This window comes from Myodes glareolus, chromosome 13 (assembly GCF_982192425.1).
Source record: "Myodes glareolus chromosome 13, mMyoGla1.1, whole genome shotgun sequence".
NCBI classification, from domain to species: domain Eukaryota; kingdom Metazoa; phylum Chordata; class Mammalia; order Rodentia; family Cricetidae; genus Myodes; species Myodes glareolus.
In genome coordinates, this window is record NC_142038.1 from 19,889,586 (window position 1) to 19,909,337 (window position 19,752).

The window sequence follows — 19,752 nt, forward strand, 5'->3', positions numbered from 1 at the left end:
TCTAAAGAAATAGTTTTAAAAACATAAAGTTGAAAATATGTTCCAGAGTAATTGTTGATACACAGTTCTGAAATGGCAGAAAATGTGCTTTCCTTTTACAGAAAAGGTTAAATCTCTATTAGCAGCAAATTTTATACAGAGAAATAAAGATGGCTTTAAAACTCCACATTTGAGTAAACAAAAAAGGTATCCCTTCATTTTCTAAGGAAATTCAGAGCAATCCCATTCACTCTGGAAGGCGTCTTCCCACTATGGATGTGCATAGTTGGGAGCTCACTCTGGTCTCCATCAGCCTTGGGCTCTCAGCACAGACTTAGGTCCAATATCAGGCCAGAAAGCACGTTCAGGTCCTTCAGGAATGGCTGAGCTGCCAGGATCTCTTTGATCTTCTGTTTTGCTCAGACTCAGGGAAGATCTTTAGCAGGGCCTCCCTCAGCTTGCTGGTCTCTGTAGAAGATCTCTGTGATGGCATGAGATGGTTCTGTTCTATACCCGAAATGCTGGCCAGGGATGTGAAGTGGGGCTGCTGAGGAAGCCAAGAGCCTGAAGAGGTTCCCTGGTTCCAATATGGAGGCTGGTAGCTGGTGATGGCTACTTGGTTATTGTGGTTCCGGGCAAACTTGTCCATATTTGGCAGGGCACTGAGTAGAGGCTCCAGGTCTCTAGATCCCTCATTTCCATGGAATTCTTCTAGCCGAGGTCTGTTTTTTACCAGAGGGTTTTCGGGAACCATAAATATGTCCCCCACGAACTTGTACTGAAGCAATCTTTTGGCGATAATATCTTTCCAGGACAGTGACTCAGTCTGAAACCCTCTGAAGTTACTGTTGCTTACAATGAAACCCCCAATTTTGTGTGCTAAGTGTAGTAGGAAGCTGTTAACTTGAGAAGCAGCAATATGTTTTCCAAAGACCATCCTGTAAGGAGTTAGAGATAATATTTCAACCTCCTTCAGCTGGGTCAAGAAGTGCTGCTCTGTACCATTAGGATGGCAGCTTGTTCTCCACTGAGGAACAAACACAGTGATGTTTCTGTGGCAATGCTTCCAAAAATATTCAACGGCAATTGCTATTCTACGGCAACTGAAGAACTTGTGCAGACCATGGGTAAATGCAACATTACATCCATCTATAACAATATGCTTCAAATCACTTCTGCCAGGTTCATTTTTTAATTCCAGCTTATAGGATATTTTCAGCATATCTCTAAATCCCTGAATGCCTGTCACTACAGAATCGGTATGATCAGAGGCTCCTGCCAATACTGTTTTGGTATCTGATGGTAAGAGCTGGGGCAGTGGCAATAGTAGAGAATTCTGGGAATATCGTGGCTTAGGCTGAGGGGAGCTATAGAAACCAGAAAGTTTCTTACAGGCAGCCTACACGTTATTGGGACACAAGGGATCAGCTTGATTTAGAAAGTCGTTTTTTGGAAAAGATGGACCTCTCTGGTGGCCTGTAGCTCCCCTCAAAATGATGCTGACTTTTTCAGGACTGGAAGAGGAAAGAGACTGTGAGAGGCCATTGCTCTTAAGATTCACATTACCATTGTCCTTCTCGTTTCTGCCCCACATTACATGTTTCTGCCCTGTTGGTCCTCTTCTGAAACAATTTACTCTGCCGTTTGAGGTATAAGGTTTAGAGTCTATTAAAGGTAACAGGGAAATATTTTCTTCCACACTTTGCTCTGTGTGACTCTGTGTGTTCTTGGGAGTGGAATTTCCTGTAAGATCATTTGTGCTGCCCCCAACACCTACAGTTCTGCTCTGAGTAGCATCAGGACACACAGAGCAAGGGGCACAATTTCTGTGTCCTTGGAGCCTTTGCTTCTCTTCCTCAATTTCTACCAAGCAGAATAATGGTTGTGTAGAAGGTACATACTTCCTGATGACTTCGTGAACAATCTCTTAGGAATAGCCCATGTTACTAAAGAATTTCACAGTGACGGTGTACTTTATTTCTTCTGTAAAGACTCTGATATTTTGTTAATGTTCTGCACCAACTTGACTTCCTCAATCAAGTTGATTTGCCTGCATAAGTGAAAAAGAACAGAAAGGGCATCACACTTAACCAATTTGGATCATAATAGACCCTTGTCAGTCAATAAAATCAATTGGCCAGAACCAGTTTACAATGTTCCTATTGACATGATTGTAGGAGAGAATTGCCTGCACTGATTGTACTCAGTTGGTTATGGTAAGCACGAAAAAACCTGATGTTTGCACAGGATGAGATGGGGCAGTCTGGGAGGTGATGGAGGTCTGATGAAAGATAGATAAGATCATACATTGATTATGTGTATGAAAGGACCACAGAAGGAATGAAAAAGAGAAAGGAAGAACTCAGTAATGGAATCCAGAAGTTAATGAGAACAGATATTCTCCAATAGACAGTGTCTTTTGTTGCCGTATGTCAGTTTACAGATTAAAGTCTATCACCAAAAGCAGAAAGTCAACACAGGAATCTGGAGAAGAAACTGAAAACAGAGAGAATGGAGCAATGCTGAAGATCCAGAAGGCAAGGAAATCAGCTTATCCCTGGCTCTTACCTCAGCCTCAGTCTGAAGAGGTGATCCTGCCTCCAGGAACCTCAGCATGAGACTGTGTGAGAACTGTTTCCTCCCAATTTATATTCCACTCTAGGGCTGGGTGAAAGGAGTGTTACCACCCTAATTTATGGAAATTAGGGTGGCAACTTGGATTAAATGTGTGTGTCATTCTGTTCCTGGGATTAAAGGTGTGTGTTACCATAATCTGGTCTGGAAGGCTGACCACTGGGATCATTTTACCCTCAGAAGTGATAGGGAAGGATACTACATAGTCATCAAAAGAAACATTCACCAAGATGACATTTCAAATCATAACAGCTATACCTCAAAGGCAAGGTAAGCCATATTTGTAAGAGAAACATTATGGAGCTTAAACCCTCACACACTGATCATGGGTAACATCAGTACCCATCTCCCCATAATGAACAATCAAGCAGATATAAATGGGTAGATACAGAGTTAGAAAGGTTGATAGATAGATAGATAATATCAACAACAGACACAAGAAGAAGTTTACAAATTCATGGAACTCTAACAGCTCTCTACTGAATAAAAAATGAGTCAAGACAGAAAATTTAAAAACTAAAGACTTCCTATAAGTGAAGGTAAATGAATAACCAAACAGTGGGACACATTATAAGTGGTTCAAAGAGTTTACAAGTTCAAAGCACTAAGTGCCTTCATCAAAGAATTTGAGAGATCTCACACTAACAATTTAACATAATAACTGAAAGCTCTTGATCAAAAAGAAGAAATTACATTGAAAAGGATTAGAAGCCAAGATAACATTAAATTCAAGTCAGAAATCAACAAACCAGAAAAAAGAGAACAACATAGCCAATGAAACAAAGATTTGGTTCTTTGAGATAATCAACAAGGTAGGCAAACCCTTATTTAAATTAACTCATGAGAGAGAGAGAATAGCCACATTAGCACAATCAGAAATTAAAAGGGGTATATAACAGACATGAAGGAAATCCATAGGGCAAAATCAGAAGGGCATATCTTAAAAACCTTTACTCTCTCAGTTTTGAAAATCTAATAGAAAGGTGAAGCACAACTAATAAATACTCGTGGTCAAAAATTAGGGTTCAACCTAAAGATCCAAAAAGCAAAGCAGACTGGTTCTTACCTTGACCTCAGTCTGAAATGGTGATCCTGCCTCCAGGAACCTAAGCATGAGACTGTATTGAGAGCAGGTTTCTCCTGTCTTATATTCCTCTCTTGGGCTAGGAATAAAGGTGTGTACTCCATTGATTAAAGGCATGTACCATCCATATATTATGCAAAATAGTGTAGCTGCACGGATTAAAGTTGTGTGTTCCCAGGGTTACTGGGATTAAAGGTGTGTGATACCATAATCTGGTCTGGAAGACTGACCTGAGGGACTAGTTTACTCTCAGAAGAGATAGGGAAGGATACTACATAGTCATCAAAAGAAAATTTCACCAAGATGACATTTTAATTGTTAACATCTATGCCTCAAACTCAAGGAAAACCGTATTTGTAACAGAAACACTACCAAGCTTAAAATACGTAGTGACCCTCACTCTCTGAGAGATAGAAACATCAATATTCCTCTCTCTTCACTAAACAATAATCCAGACATAAATGAATAGATAAATAGATGTGCAGAAAGAAAGGAAGAAAGAAAGAAAGAAAGAAAGAAAGAAAGAAAGAAAGAAAGAAAGAAAGAAAGAAAGGGAGAAAGGAAGGAAGGAAGGAAGGAAGAAAGAAAGAAAGAAAGAAAAAAGGAAAGAAAGAAAGAAAGAAAGAAAGACAATAGAGAGAGAAAAAACTTACAAACTCATGAAAATTGAACAGCTCTCTACTGTATGAAAAAATGAGTCAAGAAAGAAAGAAAATTAAGAAATTAAACACATTCTAAAAAATAAAGGTAAATGATTAATTAAACTGTGGGAGGCAATAAAAGTAGTTCTAAGAGTTTACTAATTTATAGCACTAAGTGCCTGCATAGAAGAACTGTATAGATCTCACACTAACAACTTACAGAACAGCTGACATTTCTAGTACCAAAAGAAGAAATCACATTCAAAAGGAGTAGATGAAAAGAAATATCAAATTCAAGTCTGGAAAGGAAATTGAAACAATGACAACAAGGCAGTCAATGAAACGAAGATTTGGTTCCTTGAGAAAATGACCACAGAAGGAATGAAAAAGAGAAAATGGAGAACTCCGTAATTGAGTCCAGAAGATGATGAGAACAGATTTTCTGCAATAGATAGAAAATGCAGTGTCAGGTTATGTCATGTTACAGATTGAAGTCGATCACCAAAAGAAGCCAAAGCAGAAACTCAACACAAAAATCTGGGGAAGAAAATGAAAACAGAGAGAGTGGAGCAATGCAGAAAGAAATGCAGCCAGCTTGCCACTGGCTCTTACCTCGACCTCAGTCTGAAATGGGAACCCTACTTTAGGAACCTCAGCATGAGAGTGTGTGAGGAGAACTGTTTCCTCCCGATTTATATTCCCCTCTGGGGCTGGGATGAAAGGAGTGTACCACCCTATTTTATGGAAATTACGGTGGCTACTTGGATTAAAGGTGTGTGTCATTCTGTTCCTGGGATAAAAGGTGTGTGTTATCATAATCTGGACTGCAAGGCTGACCAGTGGAATCATTTTACTCTCAGAAGATTAGGGATTGGTACTATATAGTTATCAAAAGAAAATTTCACCAAGAAGACCTTTCAGTTCTGAACATCTATACCTCAAACACTATTAATCTCTGTTCTGCCAGATGGCTCAAGCTTGTTACCTCATCTTGTACACACCCTGCTCCCTGTATGTCTGGCTGGCAACTCCTCTGACTCCATACTTGCTCATTCCATCATTTTCAGTAGGCTTTTTTACCTTCTTTTATTCTGTTTAGCTATTGGTCTGTCAACTTGTTTAATAAACCAATTATAGTGACATGTATTTACACTGTATACTGAAAGATTATTCCACAGAGCAAACATAAACACACACACACACACACACACACACACACAAACAGAGAGACACACAATGCTTCAATGTGACATCCTGCATAATGTTCTTTCATGAGGACTGAGTACAGTACTCAGATTCATCATTCCCTGTCTTCTTAATACCATTCACCTAACACATAGCAACTTCTGCACTGTAACTGACTTGCAGGGTTTTCTCTCTGCACACTATTCTATCAACATATCCATCTAACAAAGAAATCCTTTTGACAAGTATACTGCCCTCTGCTCAATATCAGGATTTCATATATGATCAAAGGAAATTCTCTGTGTGTCATTCAGTTTTTTCTGTATAGAATATCTTTGCAATCTAGTTCAGAGTCTGAAGACAGCAGGAGGTCAGAAGCAAAATGCAAAATACAAAAGCTTTCGATTATGTATGAATAAGCATACCAGAGGCCACTCCAGTCAGGAAAACAGGAAGGTTAACTGCCGAACGTCACTCTCCCTCCTTACCTCCAAATGCAATCCCCAGTCCCATCTCCGGCTCCTTAGCAAACCACTGACTGTGGCCTTCTTTTCCTCTGTACCATGCTTCCCTCCACCCATCTTCCACACTCACCCTGTTACCCTGGCCCCCAAACCCAGCAGGTATATGCTGGCAGGAGCCAGTCAAGTGCCAGATAGGCAGGTAGGCCAGAAGGGCAGAAAGAAGAGCCCCACATCTTCACTCTCCCTCCTCACCTCCATATCCAATCCTACTCTCCTCCCAAGTTCTGAAACAACCAGCTGCTATGGCCTCTCCTCACACTTTACAGTGGACCCATACAGATCCAGGGAACCTATACAGACCCAGGTGACACACCCTACTTTCTGTTGAACCCAGGAGTCCAACTACAAGTAGTAGTTGCCCCAAGAGACCATCTCTCACACCACAGCTGATTTAAAGCATGAGGATTTTATTCATTCTTTCATGACAGGGTCTTTCAGCATTCAAAAAACCAGAAAGATCCCCAAATAGCTGGTGTAGGCTACTTTTAAGGGAAAAAGCCACAGAACCAAGAGGGGGTGTCTGAGAGTTGCTCTTTAACTGTTATGACTGGCTTATTTAAAAGGGCTATTACAAAATTGGCTGGGGAGTGGTTGCCAGATCAGATGAGGTAAGAGGAAACATTTGAGCATCATTTTGGGATAAATGCATGCACCACCATGATTAAAGGAATGTACCACCTGATATCTATGTCAACTCATCTGGCTACTGTAAATGTGCATATCACAGGACTACTGGGATTAACGTTGGTGTCAATGTTGCTTCTAGGATTAAAGGTGTGTTTCATTATGGCTACTGGGTTTAAAGGTTTGTGTACAAGTGCCTACTAGATATAAACAAGTATGTTACCATACTAAACTGGTTAGTAAGGCTGACCAATGGGACTATTTTACTCTCAAATTTTTAGGCAGTCTTTATTTCTTAAAATGCAATTGAAATGCTGCTTCAGAAAGGGATAATTTCCTCAATAGATAACTCTTAATAAAACTAAATCATGATAAGGTAAGCAATATGCAGAGACCTATAACCCCTTGGGAAATAGATAAATAAATAACTAAGTTGATAAATAAATAAAAGTCTCAAATAAAAAAGAAGAAAAATGAACATAAGGACAGCACAAATTTTACCAGACTTTCAAGGAAGAGTTAGCAGAAATACTCCTCAGATTTGTTTGTATGTTCATAAAACATACCTCAGATTGTTTTATAATGTCAAGGTTATTTTAATACTCAAATCACATAAAGACCCACCCATAAGAGGATTATACATATTTTGCCCTATGAACATTGATGTAAAATTCTCAATAAATATTTTGAAACTGAATCTAAAAACACATCAACAGACCATCCACGATTATCAAATAGTCTTCATCCTAGAGACTCTAGGATGACTCAATATTAGAAAATCAGTAAATACAATTCACCTCTTTAAAGAACTGAAAGAAAATACCCACATGATCATCTCTCTTGATGCAGAAAATGCCTTTAATAAAATCCAACACACCTTCATGATAAAAGTCCTGGAGACATTAGAGATAAAAGGGATATGCCTCAACAAAATAAAGGCAGTGTATGGAAAGCCCATAGCTAAAATCAAATTAAATGGAGATAGCATTTAATAAAAGCAATTCCACTAAAGTCAGAAAAAAGGCAAGGTTGTCCTCCACATACTTTTTCAATATAGTAATTGAAGTCGTTGGGCCCTAACGCCACACCAAGGAGGAGGTCACCCAAAGAGACACTCTCAGCACGGTTGGTGCAATAGCAAGAGGAATTTTTATTCTGCTGCCAGCTCACATCTCAACCCTCATCAGAGAAGCTTCTTTTGCAGTAGATGGCAATGAACAGAGACCTCCAGCTCCTCAAGAGATAGAGAAGAAAAAGAAGAACTCTAATCTCTAAATCGGTCAACGATATCAGAACCTGCCCTTCCAAGGCTCAGAGATCATTGAGGAAGAAGACAGAGAGATTGTAAGAGACAACAAAGGTAGATTACAACCAGGAAATCCCGGTTTTCAGAAACAACAGGAAGTGGTTCAGATTCCTTCATAGCCCTTGTGATTCATGAGAACTGCACACACTCAAGCTGGAAAAAATCCCAGGGCAAAGCAATTTTCATGAAGTTGGATCTTCAGTTAAAGAGCTTAGAGCACTCTATAGCTGTGGGGAGAGGAAGAGTCAGTTTTAAGGATGTGGTCCCTGCTGGTCAATCATCTGACCTGTCAATCACACATCTGATAGTGTCTTGGAAGTACGAACTGGACTTGATGGGCCAAATAAGACAGCAAGGAGCATGTACTATGGAAGTGTTCTTAAATCCATGAGGACTCATGAAAAAAGGTGAATATAATCAAAACTTGTGTGTGAGATTCTGACAGGCATGGTTTTCAAGGAAAAAAAACTAAAGAAGATGGCTCTACTTAGAACTATATCAATGTCCAATATCTGAGTTTAACAGTATAGCTGTTTATAGATGCTAAAAGTCATAATTTATACCATTACCATACATTTGACATATTCTTAATTACATTTTAGTATATTCTCATTAGTATACTATCAGATATTAAAGTAAACAAAAACAAAGTCTTAACATTTTCAAATACTGGTTTCTTTACTCAGATGTGATTTAGTGGTAAGAGCACTAGCTATTCTAAGAAATGACCAGATTTGGGTTTCCAAAATCACATGGTGGCTCACAATGATCTGTCCAGAACCAGGAATCCAATGTCTTCTTCTGACCTTCACAGTACCAGGCACATGTGCAGTACACATGCAAACATGCAGGAAAAAGATCATACACATAGATTTTTTTAAAAAAATTAATTACCTTATGTCATATTTCTTTTCAGTATAAAATATTTTGATTGAGTAATGTCTATAATCATCTCCCAACTTGAAGTTTTGGCTCTTACATTTTGTATGATAAGTAATGATAACCCGTGAAACCTGGGCTTTTGAATGGAAGATGGAGCAGAACTCTCTATGATCTATATTGTTTCTAGGGAGAGCACAAAGTTGACTGTTCAGACACTGATATTTTTATTTTTTATTTAATTATATTTAGAAAGGCTAAACATATTCACTTATAAATTTTTCTTCAGCTCTAAGGAAAAAGTTTTAAAAACAGAGAGTTGAAAATACACTCAAGACTAACGGCTGATACACAGTTCTGAAAAGGCAGAAAATGTGCTTTCCGTTCGCAGAAAAGGTGAAATCTGTATTAGCAGCAAATTTTATACAGAGAAATAAAGATGGCTTTAAAACTCCAGATTTGTGTAAGCACAAAACATATCCCTTTCTTTCCTTTAGAAAATCAAGAGCAGCCCTGTTCACTCTGGAAGGCGTCTTCCCACTTTGGTTGTCCACAGTTGGGAGCTCGCTCTGGTTCCAATAAGCCTTGGGCTCTCAACCCAGACTTAGGTCCAGTATCAGGCCAGAAAGCACGTTCAGGTCCTTCAGGAATGGCTGGGCTGCCAGGATCTCTTCGATCTTCTGTTTTTGCTCAGAATCAGGGAAGATCTTCAGCAGGGCCTCCCTCAGCTCACTGGTTTCTGCACAAGATCTCTGTGTTGGAATGAGGTGGTTCTGCTCTATGCCAGAAATGCTGGCCAGGGATGTGAAGTGGGGATGCTGAGGAAGCCAAGGGCTTGCAGAGGTTCCCTGGTTCCAATATGGAGGCTGGTAGCTGGTAATGGCTACTTGGGTGTTGTGGCTCCTGGCGAACATGTCCACATTTGGCAGGGCACTGAGTAGAGGCTCCAGGTCTCCAGAGCCCTCCTTTCTAAGGAATTCTCCTAGCCGAGGCCCATTTCTTCCCAGAGGCTTGTCGGGAACCATGAATATGTCCCCCACGAACGTGTACTGAAGCAATCTTTTGGCGACAATTTCTCTCCAGGACACTGACTCAGTCACAAACCCTCTGAAATTATTATTGCTTACAATGACACCACCAGTCTTGTGCGCTAAGTGTAGTAGGAAGCTGTTAACATGCGAAGCAGCAATTCGTTCTCCAAGGACTATCCTGGAAGGAGTTAGAGATAATATTCCAAGCTCCTTCAGCTGAGTCAAGAAGTTCTGTTCTCTGGCATTAGGATGGCGCCTTGCTCTCCACTGAGGCACAAACACAGTGATGTTTCTGTGGCCAAGCTTCCAAAAATATTCAACGGCAATTGCTATTCCACGACAACTGAAGAATTTATGCAGACCGTGGGTAAATGCAACATTACATCCATCTATAACAATATGCTTCAAATCACTTCTGCCAGGTACATTTTTTAACTCCAGCTTGTACGGTACATTCAGCAAATCTCTAAATCTCTGAACCCCCATATCTCTAAATCTCTGAATGTCCGTAACTACAGAATCGGTATGATCAGAGGCTCTTGCCAATACTGTGTTGGTATCTGAAGGTAAGAGCTGGGGCAGTGGCAGTGGTGGAGAAGTCTGGGAATAACGTGGTTTAGGCTGAGGGGAGCTGTAGAAGCCAAAAGGTTTCTTACAGGCAGCCTTTGCATTATTGGGAAACAAGTGATCAGCTGGATGTAGGAAGCTGTTTTGGGGAAAAGCTGGGCCTCTCTGGTGGCCTGTAAATCCCTTCCAAATGAAGTTGACTTCTCCAGGACTGGAAGAGCAAAGAGGCTGTGAGAGGCCATTGCTCTCAAGATTCACATTACCACTGTCCTTCTCGTTTGTACCCCACATTTCATGTGTCTGTCCTGCTGGCCCTCTGCTGAAAAAATTTACTCTGCCATTTGAGGTATATGGTTTAGAGTCTTTAAACGGTAACTGAGAAAACTTTTCTTCCACACTTGGCTCTGTGTGACTCTTTGTGTTCTTGGGAGTGGAATCTCCTATGAGCTCATTTGTGCTGCCTGCAACACTTGCACTTCTGCTCTGAGCAGCATCTGGACACACAGACCAAGGGGCACAAGCTCTGTGTCCTTGGAGACTTTCGTTCTCTTCCTCAATTTCCTCTGAGCGAAATAATGACTGTGTAGAAGGCCCATACATCCTGTTGACTTCATCAACAATCTCTTCGTAATAGCCCATGTTACTAAAGAATTTCACAGCGATGATGTACTTTATTTCTTCTGTGCAGACTCTGATATTTTGTTAATGTTCTGCACCAACTTGACCTCTTCTATCAAGTTGATTTGCCTGCACAATTGAAAAAAACAGAAAGGGCATCACACTTAACCAGTTCAGCTCATAATAGATCCTTGTCAGTCAATAAAATCAATTGGCCAGAACAAGTTTTCAATGTTACTATTGACATGATTGAAGGAGAGAATTGCCAGCATTGATTACACTCAGTTGGTTATGGTAAGCACAAAAAGAACATGATGTTTGCACAAGATGAGATGGGGCAGTCTTTGAGGTGATGGAGGTCTGATGAAAGGTAGATAAGATCAAATACATTGTGATTATGTGTATAAAAGGGCCACAGAAGGAATGAAAAGAGAAAGGAAGAGTACGGAAGTTAGTGAGAACAGATTTTCTCCAATAGACAGTGTCTTCTGTCACCTTATGTCAGCTTACAGATTAGAGTCTATCACCAAAATAAGTCAAAGCAGAAAGTCAATACAGGAATCTGAGAAGAAACTGAAAGCAGAGAGAGTGGAGCAATGCTTAAGACCCAAAAGGCAAGGCAGCCAGTTCGCCACTGGCTCTTACCTCAGCCTTAGTCCGAAATGGTGATTCTGCCTCCAGGAAACTCAGCATGAGACTGTGTGAGGAGAACTGTTTCCTCCCAGTTTATATTCCTCTCTAGGGCTGGGATGAGAGGAGTGTACCACCCTATATTATGGAAATTAGTGTGGCTACTCGGATTAAAAGTGTGTGTCATTCTGTTACTGGGATTAAAGGTGTGTGTTACCATAATCTCACCTGGAAGGCTGACCACTGGGATCATTTTACGCTCGGAAGCGATAGGGAAGGATACTACATGGTCATCAAAAGAAACATTCACCAAGATGACATTTCAACTCTTAACAGCTATACCTCCAACACAAGGGAAGCCATATTTGTAAGAGAAACACTGCAGATGTTAAAACCTCACACATGAACATGGGTAACATCAATACCCCTCTCCCACCAATGAACAATCAAGCAGACATAAATGGGTAGATACATAGATAGAAAGGTAGATAGATAGATAGGTAGGTAGATATATAGAAAATATTGACAACAGACACAAGAAAAGCTTACACAATCATGGAACTCTAACAGCTCTCTTCGGAATGAAAAATGAGTCAAGACAGAAATAAAATTAAAAAACTGAAGACTTTCTAAAAGGGAAGGTAAATGAATACCCAAACAGTGGAACACATTATACGTGATTTTAGGAGTTTACAAGTTCACAGCACTAAGTGCCTTCATCAAAGAACTTGAGAGAGCTCACACTAACAATTTGACATTATAACTGAGAGCTCTAGAACAAAAAGAAGAAATCACATTCAAAAAAATTAGATGACAAGATATCATTAAATTCAAGTCTGTAACCAACAAATCAGAAACAAAGAGAATAACACAGTCAATGAAACAAAGATTTGGTTCTTTGAGATAATCAACAAGATAGGCAAACCCTTATTTAAATTAACTCATGAGAGAGAGAGAATAGCCAAATTAACATAATCGGAAATTAAAAAGGTATATAACAGACATGAAGGAAATCCAGAGGGCAAAATAAGGAGGGCATACATTAAAAACCTGTACTCTCTCAGTTTTGAAAATCTAATAGAAAGGTGAAGCACAACTAATAAATACTTTGTGTCAAAAATTGGGGTTCAACCTAAAGATCCAAAAAGCAAGCAGACAGAAAGAAACAGGCTCTTACCTAGACCTCAGTCTAAAATGGTGATCCTGCCTCCAGGAAGCTCAACATGAGACTGTGTGAGAAGAACAGTTTCCTCCCAATTTATATTCCTCTCTAGGGCTGGGATGAAAGGAGTGTACCACCCTATTTTATGGAAATTAGGGTGGCTATCCGGATTAAAGGTATGTATCATTCTGTTACTGGGATTAAAGGTGTGTGTTGCCATAATCTGGTCTGGAAGGCTGACCAGTGGGATCACTTCACTCTTAGAAGATTAGGGAATGGTACTACATAGTTATCAATAGAAAATTTCAGCAAGATGACATTTCAGTTCTTAACCTCTATGCCTCGAACACCACTAATCTCTATTCTGGCACATGGGTCATGCTTGATACCTCATTTTGTCCAGATCCTGCTTCCTGTATGTCTGGCTGGCAACACCTCTGACTCCACACTTTCTCAAACCATCGTTTTCAGTTGGCTTTTTTTCTTCTTTTATTCTGTTTAGCTATTGGCCTGTCAGCTTGTGTAATAAACCAATCATAGTGACATATATTCACACTTTATACTGAAAGATTATTCCACAAAGCACACACAAACACACACAGCGACACACAATGCTTCAATGTGACATCCTGCATAATGTTCTCTTTCCTGAGGACTGAGTACAGTACTCAGATTCATTATTCCTTGTCTTTTAGTATCATTCACCTAACTCATAGCAACTTCTGCACTGTAACTGACTTGCAGGGTTTTCTCTCTGCACACTATCCTATCAACATATTCATTTACCAAAAAAAATTCTTTTGACAAGTATACTGCCCTCTGCTCAATATCAGGATTTCATATATGATCAAAGGAAATTCTCTGTGTGTTGTTCAGTTTTTTCTGTGTAGAATATCTTTGCATTCTAGTTCAGAGTCTGAAGATAGCAGGAGGTCAGTAGCAAAATGCAAACTACAAAAGCTTTCGATTATGTATGAATAAGCATCCCTGAGGCCACTCCAGTTAGAAAAACATGAAGGCTAACTGCAAATCTTCACTCTCCCTCCTTTCCTCCAAATCCAATCCCCAGTCCCATCTTCAACTCCATAACAAACCACCGGCTGTGGCCTTCTCTTCCTCTGTCCCATGTTTCCCTCTAACCTTCCTCCACACTCACCCTGTTACCCTGGCCCCCAAACCTAGCAGGTAGATGTTGGTAGGAGCCAGTCAAGTGCCAGAGAAGCAGGTAGGCCAGAAGAGCTGAAAGAAGAGCCCCACATCTTCACTCTCCCTCCTCACCTCCATATTCAATCCTAGTCTCCTCACAAGTTCAGTATCAACCAATTACTGTGGCCTCTCCTCACACTTTACCGCATTCCCAGGGACCTATACAGATCCAGGTGACACACCCTACTTTCTATTGAATCTTGGAGTACAATTACCAGGAGGAGTCGCCCCAAGAGACCATCTCTCACACCACAGCTGATTTAAAGCATGAGGGTATTATTAATTCTGTCATGACAGGAGCTTTCAGCATTTGAAAAGCCAGAAAGACATCAAACAGCTGGTACAGGCTACTTTTAAAGGAAAAAGACACAGAAGCAAGGGGGGTGTCTGGGAGTTGTTCTTTAACTGTTAGGATTGGCTTATTTAAAAGTGCTATTACAAATAATTGGCTGGAGAGCAGTTACCAGATCAGATTAGTTAAGAGGAAACATCTGAGGGTCATTTTGGGATAAATGCATGCACCACCATGATTAACGGAATGTAGCACCTGACTGATATCTATGCCAACTCATGTGGCTACTGTTATCTTGGATATAATGTGACTACTGGGATTAAAATTGGTGTCAATGTGAATTCTGGTTTTAAAAGTGTGTTTCATTGTGGCTACTGGGATTAAAGGTTTGTGTTCAACTGGCTACTGGATTTAAACAAGTGTGTGACAATAATAACCTGGTTTGTAAGCCTGACCAATGGGACTGATTTACTCTCAGATTTTTAGACAGTTTTTATTTCTTAAAATACAATTGAAATGCCACTTCAGAAAGGGATACTTTCCTCAACAGATATCACTTAATAAAATTAAATTGTGATAAGGTAAGCAATAGGCATAGGCCCACAACACCTTGGGAAATGGATAAATAAATAAATAGATAAATAAATAAAAGTCCCCCAATAAAAAAATAAGAAATAAAAAAGAAAACAAGGTCATTACAGAATTTTACCAGATTTTCAAGGAATAGTTAGCAATAATACTCCTCAAATTTGTTTGTATGTCCATAAGACATAGCTCAGTTTGTTTTATGATGTCACAGTTATTTAATACCCAAACCACATAAACACCCCACATAAGAGAATTATAGATATTTTCCCTACGTATATTGATGCAAAAATTCTCAATAATATTTTCAACCTGAATCTACGAACACATCAAAGGACCATTCACTATTATCAAATAGTCTTCATCCTAGAGACTCTAGTGATGTGGGTGAATTGTCTGTATCCTGTCAATCATATTTTAATAAAACGCTGATTGTCCAGGCAGGCAGTATAGGCAGGAAAGCCAGACAGGAAGTAGGGGTGGAGCAAAGAGACTGGGAGTATTCTGGAAGCAGAAGCTCCCTCAGCGAATCCTGCGCAGACCACCAAAGAGGCAGCATGTAACTTGCCCAGCTGAGAGGTACGGAGCCATTATGGTTAACATAGATGAGAATAATGGGTTAATATAAGTTATAAGAGTTAACAAGAAGCCTGACCTAATGGGCCAATCAGTTTATAACCTTATGGAGTCCTGTGTGTGATTTTCTCTTTGGGGTTTGCCGGTTGTGGGGTACCGGGCGGGACGGAAACCCCAACAAGCCGGCCCCATCATGTTACACTCTAGGATGACTCAATATAAGAAAATCAGCAAATACAATTCACCATCTTAAAAAAACTGAAAGAACAAAACCCACATGATCATCTCTCTTGATGCAGAAAAGTCCTTTAAGAAAATTCAACAAACTTTCATAATTAAAGTCCTGGAGAGATTAGAGATAAAAGGGATATGCCTCAACAAAATAAAGGCAGTGTATGGAAAACCCATAGCTACAATCAAATTAAATGGAGATAGCATTTAATAAAAGCAATTCCACTAAAATCAGAAAAAACGCAAGGTTGTCCTCTACTTACTTTTTCAATATAGTAATTGAAGTCGTTGGGCCCTAAAGCCCCACCAAGGAGGAGGTCGCCCAAAGAGACACTCTCAGCACGGTTGGTGCAATAGCAAGAGGAATTTTTATTCTGCTGCTACATCAGAGGTCCCTCAGCATTTAGAGGAGAAGGACCCCTGCTTTGTCTATTACAGGCTCTTTTAATAGGAAACAAAAAACCAAAATCACTGAGGGGGTAGTACAGAATCAAAAGGGAGAGTCCAGAAATCATTTGTCAACTATTTTGACTAGTTCACTTAATGGTTAGCTAACTCTAATTGATCAATGTTATGGTGGTTACAAGAAGGAACACTTCCAGGTTATCTGCAGGTCATCTCACCCCAATTTCAGAGTCTGGGTCTATTGAAGAAAGACTACAAAGGGGATGGAAAGTACTCAAGGCTCCAGCGCGTGCATGGTTGGTTACGAGGGTCCTGGTTCCCAGGAACGGGGGTGCAGTAATGCTAAGGTCCCCCAAAATCTTCAAAGTGTTAGCTGGAGGAATAAGACAAACAAGGAAGATAAAGGGTAAACAAATTGTAAAGGAAGGCGTCCTAACATCTTATAACTGACATTGACCCACAATTCTCTTCTGTGTTAGTCACATGGCTTGTGAGGCATTCTCATCTTGCTTCCTCTGTGTCTAGGTGATGAGTGCAAACTGAGCCTTTCCTCTTGACTGGTTCTCCTGTTCAAATCACCCCAACTATACTTCCTGCCTGTATTGGCCAATCAGTGTTTTATTAAAGCAGTAGGAGTTACAAATCTTTACAGGATACAATATATTGTCCCAAAAGTGATCCCACCGTTTTTTCAAAGAAAAACTCAGAATACAGGTTTTTTTGTTTAGTTTTCTTCCTAAACATTATTCATAACAGTGTGTAACCAATCCTCTTAACAAACAAATTAAGCATCTAAATCCATTTGGGTTAATGTGGGTATAGAATTCTGGGCTACTATCTGCTGATTGGGGGGCCATGATAATCTTATGGATACCTAAAAATACTAGAATACTAGAATGATGCTTAAATTCTCACTGGAATGTTTGTGAGGCTTGCCCATCTAAGCCAGCAGTGTTGAGGCTGTTCTGGATGTTGAACTCAGACATCTGGGCCATTAACTCTTATCAGAAATTTCTCAGGGGGGTCTTCCTTGGCCAAAACAATTTTTCTTAATCAAGAATGAATCCACACCCTCTCTTTTCCTGTAGGAGCAATAGCAAAACCTTGATTTCAAAGTTGCATATCTTTTGACTGAAAGTTTGAAATCAAGGTGTTTTCAAAATATATTTGTTGGATGAATCCAGCAACATTTATAATCAGATGTCTTTTAGCAGCTGTTGCTTTTTTTTCAACGACCAAGCATTCAAAGACAACAAATTAACATATAGTGTCCAGATTCTCTGTGTGTTTATCATCTTTATGTGGCTTTATTTTAAACTCTATTTCTTTTATTTTTAATATTTTGCTTTTTGAGACAGATTTTTGTTTCTGTGTATTTTTGGATGTTCTAAACTTCAATCTGTGGACCAGGTTTTCTTTGAACTTACAGAGATCCAACTGTCTCTGCCTTCCAAGTGCTAGGATTAAAGGTGTATGTCACAACACCTTGAACTCACAGAGATCTGTCTGCTTCTGCCTTCCAAGTGTTGGAATTAAAGGTTTGTGCCACAACACCCAATTACTCTTTTTTTCTTATTTTTTAATTACCTTTATCCTTTTTCTTTTATCGCCTAAGCCTAGATATATTTTTAAATACACTCTAAATATTGAGAAGTTTTCTTCATGTGAATCTGTATTTACTGTATATCTCTCTTTTTCTGACCACATGAGTCTTTAATTTGCTAAGTGATAAGGCTAGATTAAAGTCTTGGCTTTGATTGCTGGATCCAGCACATTCCTTAGCTTTCTGAGATTCTAGCCTCATGGTAGAGGCATCAGCCTGAGACATGTTTATTGCCACAACACTATTGCATTTCAAGGAGAATTAACGACTGAAGCAAAAAACAAAAAAAAAGAATTGACAATTAATTGTTGAAGAGAAATGACAGGAAACACATGTGGATAGGATAAATCAAAACGTAATGATATTCTAGTCATATTGACTTCCAGCATTTCTCTTATAGGAATTAGTGCAGAGGGAAAATATTGTCTCAGAATGGATAGCTTTACCACATACACCAAGTAAAAACTTAAAAACTTATGTGGAAAACATCTTTCAATTAAATATAAAAGGTAAACTGAACAAACAGAAAGGGATGGCAAATACCCTGGTATATAGATTTCACAATGCTTTATTAACCTTGAAAGTTCTCAATGCTAATGAGAAAGGAACAACAGCAGCAGAGAGGCATTAGATAATGGAAAAAACTTGTGAATTAAATCAACTGGTGTATTTCAAAGATGTGTTGACCTCACAGTGGAAACCAGTGTATGTGCTATATTGAAGACCGGGTTTTGCTCTTTTTTATACAGGAGAAAAAAAATATGGATACCATCAAAACTGATAAAGATTCACTTTGAAAAGGAGAAACATCTTGAAAAAGAGATATGACAGTTCATCCACAATGGTGACAAAAATACAGGTAGTAAGGAAAGCATATAGGTTTGCGGCAGGGTTCTGTTCCTATCTTTACAGGAAAATATGCATCATCAAAAAGTAAAAAGACCCTGAATATTTGAAGGCTGACAGAAGGTAAAATATCTACTCACTAAGAATCATCTAAGAAACGGAATATGGATTATGAATCCAGGAGCTGGATACACATACATTTACACAGGCACACACATACATACACATTAATATAGTCAGCTGTTTTGGAGGTTGGACAATGGCTCTGTACTTCTCTAAATCCAAGCTGGTTGTTAAAAGGTACATTCAGAGTTTCTGTCTCATAACAGGAGCCATCTGGTATAGAACAGAAGGAAGATTCTAGGAAAATTTTACTTTCTGTGTTTCTGTTTTGTCTATATTGTATTCTATATTAAATCATGCGTACATGAATGATGTTTAAGTTTTCTACAATGAACAACAGATTCTCCTGCAGATCATTTTTCTACTCTATTCGTTGAAGTTTCCAGGAAAAGATGGAGCCTCACAGCAACAACTCCACCTGGTTGACATGACTATGTGATGCTGATCGTGCTACTAAAAGATGAGTTTTTTGTGTACCAGCTTCGAAAATGGTGCACCTTCTCATAACGTTCTGGCTAGAACTCCAAATAAGAACTTTGGGAGGAAAAAACCCTATTGATTACTTGGAAATTGTTTGCAACTATACTAGACAGTAACTTTGAAACTTAACTGTCACTTTACTTTTGTGGATTCCATTAAGAAAACATGACAGCAGGAAGCAATTCTAGAGTATGATGTCCCCTAACTTCCAAAAAAATTTGTCCTGTGGGTTGGGAACACTGGTCAAGGGTGGTTGATAGTTAATTATACTAGATAGAGGGTTTGGATCAAAACTCTATTCATTCTTAAAAAAGGGAAAAAAATAGTGGGTAAAAGAGTGAATAGTTGGGAGCCATCAGATTTGGATACTTCATATTGGTATAGTTTTTATATACAGGTACTAAATATTATAGTTCAATAGTTGTTGATGTTTGTTGTACATACAGTCAGATCAATTAGGTCCTTTAGATACATAGAGATTAGATACATAGAGATTGTATTCTGTCTAGATTGGTGATCTTCAACCACTTCAGGGATCTGT

At 39.2% G+C, this 19,752-nt stretch overlaps 2 pseudogenes; both read right to left on the reverse strand.

The window, feature by feature from the left end:
* Nucleotides 1-302: 302 nt before the first annotated feature.
* Nucleotides 303-6,036, reverse strand: LOC125390286 (NEDD4-binding protein 1 pseudogene; annotated as a pseudogene).
* Nucleotides 6,037-9,449: 3,413 nt separating this feature from the next.
* LOC148119967 (NEDD4-binding protein 1 pseudogene) lies at nt 9,450-11,147 on the reverse strand (annotated as a pseudogene).
* Between the last annotated feature and the right edge of the window lie 8,605 nt (nt 11,148-19,752).